The sequence below is a fragment of the Dreissena polymorpha genome, chromosome 2, assembly GCF_020536995.1.
Source record: "Dreissena polymorpha isolate Duluth1 chromosome 2, UMN_Dpol_1.0, whole genome shotgun sequence".
In the NCBI taxonomy this organism is placed as follows: domain Eukaryota; kingdom Metazoa; phylum Mollusca; class Bivalvia; order Myida; family Dreissenidae; genus Dreissena; species Dreissena polymorpha.
Window position 1 is genome coordinate 93,524,875 of NC_068356.1, and position 4,227 is coordinate 93,529,101.

The 4,227-nt window shown below is 33.2% G+C and overlaps 1 long non-coding RNA gene across 2 annotated transcripts in view; it reads right to left on the bottom strand.

Moving 5' to 3' along the window:
* Positions 1 to 2,461: 2,461 nt before the first annotated feature.
* LOC127869520 (uncharacterized) overlaps positions 2,462 to 4,227 on the bottom strand; it is a 5,551-nt gene continuing 3,785 nt past the window's right edge. Inside the window, exon 4 of one of the 2 annotated variants that reach the window (XR_008044655.1) lies at positions 2,462 to 2,505. This is a non-coding gene — a long non-coding RNA (uncharacterized LOC127869520). Of the gene's footprint in view, positions 2,506 to 3,512; positions 3,557 to 4,227 lie in introns of those variants that run through there. The other variant, XR_008044656.1, reaches the window with a different exon arrangement.

Below are 4,227 nucleotides of genomic sequence, written 5' to 3' on the forward strand. Positions count from 1 at the left end.
ACCAAAAAACAGGTATTTATAAGCAAAGCATATAGATGTTATCTATGTAAGATTCAAACTTATATTTTAAGAAATTCAAGAATGGCGCATGTTGACATATGAAAGTATATAAAACATGACAACTTCCAATAAACGCTGATATCAAAGTGGAAGTGTCGTAAGTATCAATTCATTGCTCCATATGAATAAGCCTTAGTCCAAAGTAAGGTAAATTGCAAGGTCAAAATGAGGTCAAGTGATGTGCGCGGGTAAGTGCTTGATTGAATTAACAAAGCTTTTTAAGTAGAAGTGAGGTTAATCGGACAACACATTGTATACCAAATATTGTTTACCATCTTAAGTCTAAATCCAAAAGGTCAATGTTACAATAAGGTCAGATAATGCAGATGTAATAAAAGCTTTAAGACATCATCAATTCAAGTATAGAAGCTATGCGGGAAGCATCGTCGATGATAGATAAAAAGGCATCGTTTTGGGTTATTAAAGAACTTTGACCTTTGATCTTCTAAATTAATCAGTCCAAAAGAAGGTCAATTTCAAGGTCAAAATGAAGTAAGGATGGTGTGGGTGTATTGGTAATTTTCATAGATAACATCAATGTTAATTTACAAAAAAAAAATATTGCATATAGTCTAAACGATAGACAAAACACGTAATGTGGGGTTGTCCAAGAATTTGAACCTCCTGAACTACTTCACAAGTAGATCGATGCCATGATTAAATCGAGGACAGGTGATAAGGGTTTGTTGAGAATGTTCATAGAAGTGTGAAATCTTTCAAATACTCGATATAAATGTTAAAAGCAACACGTAAAGCTGGGTTCACCTAGAATTTGAATTCGGCTAAATTTGTATGCGTCCAACACTAGGTAAATGTTGATGTCGAAAATATGTCAAATGGTGTGGATGTTATAAGAGCGCTCAAATATAACTACATTGACAATATCAACATTGTGTTATAGTGTTATAGAAAAGGTGTAACCAATAGTAAACCTATAATTATTTGCAATTCAAATATCGAGGTATTCGCTAGGTCTTCGCTTTTAATTTGTATTAAGCTTGATTAGGTCCTTGCTACGTATTGTATTACGCACGTCATTTAAAAATGCTTTTTTTATTTAAAAATGCTTTTTTAATGTGCATGGTATCTGTTTGTTTGTTAACATGTTTACATATATTTGAACTTTTCTTTTTCTGAAAACCAGGAACAGATAAATAGAACAAAGACATCTGGATAACCGATTCCTGTTGGGAACCCGAAACCATTTAGTTTCAACAATTGCGCAATTTTCAATCTGCTTGAACAAAGATAACACAATAAATAGATACGCGTTGATATTGCGACGTACAACACTTTATCGTTTTCATTATGTACAACACGTAACATTTTGTTTTTTTTAGAAATAACTCCAAGGAGTAATAACCATAATCATTGAGACACATCGCTTGCTTTCTTCATTACATTTTATAACTTTTGTATAATAAATGTATTAAGTCGTATCGAATCACATTCAAGAAAGTTGTTTTATTTATGATATAGTGCCACACATATAACTGTTAACAATATATTAAAGTGAAAATATACTTATGAAGAAGAACCTTATTCGTGTTTCTGAAATACATGTTATAATGTATTGGTACAAGGCAGTTGAATCATAATAGTGTATCATTTTAGTCAGAAACGCTGTCCAAATCTTTACGTTTTATCATCACGAATATGATATTTCTGTATCTCTGTATTAGGAATATCGCCTTCGTGTTTGTAGACATCTCGTTTCGCATCACATTTCGTTGCAGTTGTCTTGACCTCTACTGCAACATCGGTCTTGTCCATTTTTCTTTCCCAACTTTTACCATCATAGTTGTTTTTAGCAATTGTCTCTCTTGATTCTTTTGGGCCAAGCTTGGTCAAGTACGTACCTACACCACCACGGGCATCACGCTTGGTATCAGCAGATTGTTTAATATAACCGGACTTCTTTATTTTGTACATGCCGTCCATATCGGTGTGGTGATAATAAGTCCCTTCGACTGAAATGCGATTTAAATGTATGTTATATTAACAATTTAAACACATTTTATATTTACAAAAAAAACAAACATATTTATGACATTAAAATCAATACAATATAACATGTAACATATTACATTTAATCACTTCATTTATAACATATGACTAGAATCATGCAAAATGGATATACTACCATATACGGCCCGAGTAAATCCAGCCAAGCATGTGCATCACAGCAGTCTGGTCGGGAGTTGAATTGTCCGCTTAAAACCCAACGAAAAATTGCATGACTATTTACCGGATGCTCCTGACCAGACTGCTCGATTGCGTGGGCTTGTCTTGTGCTATGATTTCCGCATATGACATAAGACCCATTGCGCATGACGTGGCTGATATAATGTGTGTTTATACCTGTCTTGTTACCAGTTTTAGTCGGTGGGGCAGCCGGTGGGGCAGCCTTAGGCATCTCTGGTTTCTGATTAGATTTGAAATCACCTTAAACCATAAAAATAAATAAATAAATAACTGTAAAATTTAAGTGTGTGTTGTTCAAGTTTATCAACTTTAAATGTCCTATCTTTTTATAGTTGTTCAAGTTGTTTTTTTTTTGCATTCGAAAACGATAATTCGCATTACCGGTGCATACAATTATTGATAGAAATCTAGGCCAAACCCCGTCTTTAACAGCTTCTCCGACAAAATACAACTGATTTATTTTCAGAGCGCCCGATTTTATACTTACTCACGATTTGCATTATAATTTAGAAATATGTGTGGTGATATCAGGAATATTGAAGTCCACAAAATATATTTATTCATTTTTCCTGGTAGTGTATCTTGAGAATATTGTTTATTCTGGAGTCTGATAATGGGTTGGTAAATTCGTGCACGCTAAAGAGTTTTGGAGAACATTTAAAATCCTTCGATTCATGTAATGATCGTCATGTTGTGTGATCATATTAAATATAAGTAACACACTGATACACAAACCTCACAGACCCGATTGATCTCCCTAATACCAAAATGCAAGTATTTATAATTAAAGCATATAGATGTTATCTATGCAAGATTCAAAATTATACATGCGGTTTCAATGTATGTTATATTATAAATTTAAGCACATTTTCTATAACAAAAAAATAATATTTGATACATTAAAATCAATACAATATACATGTAACATATTACATTTAATCACTTCTTTTATAAGATATGACTAGAATCATGCAAAATGGATATACTACCATATACGGCCCGAGTAAATCCAGCCAAGCATGTGCATCACAGCAGTCTGGTCGGGAGTTGAATTGTCCGCTTAAAACCCAACGAAAAATTGCATGACTATTTACCGGATGCTCCTGACCAGACTGCTCGATTGCGTGGGCTTGTCTTGTGCTATGATTTCCGCATATGACATAAGACCCATTGCGCATGACGTGGCTGATATAATGTGTGTTTATACCTGTCTTGTTACCAGTTTTAGTCGGTGGGGCAGCCGGTGGGGCAGCCTTAGGCATCTCTGGTTTCTGATTAGATTTGAAATCACCTTAAACCATAAAAATAAATAAATAAATAACTGTAAAATTTAAGTGTGTGTTGTTCAAGTTTATCAACTTTAAATGTTCTATCTTTTTGTAGTTGTGCAAGTTGTTTTTGTTTTGCATTCGAAAAAGATAATTCGCATTACCGGTGCATACAATTATTGATAGAAATCTAGGCCAAACCCCGTCTTTAACAGCTTCTCCGACAAAATACAACTGATTTATTTTCAGAGCGCCCGATTTTATACTTACTCACGATTTGCATTATAATTTAGAAATATGTGTGGTGATATCAGGAATATTGAAGTTCACAAAATAAATTTATTCATTTTTCCTGGTAGTGTATCTTGAGAATATTGTTTATTCTGGAGTCTGATAATGGGTTGGTAAATTCGTGCACGCTAAAGAGTTTTGGAAAACATTTAAAATCCTTCGATTCATGTAATGATCGTCATGTTGTGTGATCATATTAAATATAAGTAACACACTGACACAGAGGCCTCAAAGACTCGAGTGATCTCCCTAATACCAAAATGCAAGTATTTATAATTAAAGCATATAGATGTTATCTATGCAAGATTCAAAATTATACATGCGGTTTCAATGTATGTTATATTATAAATTTAAGCACATTTTCTATAACAAAAAAATAATATTTGATACATTAAAATCAATA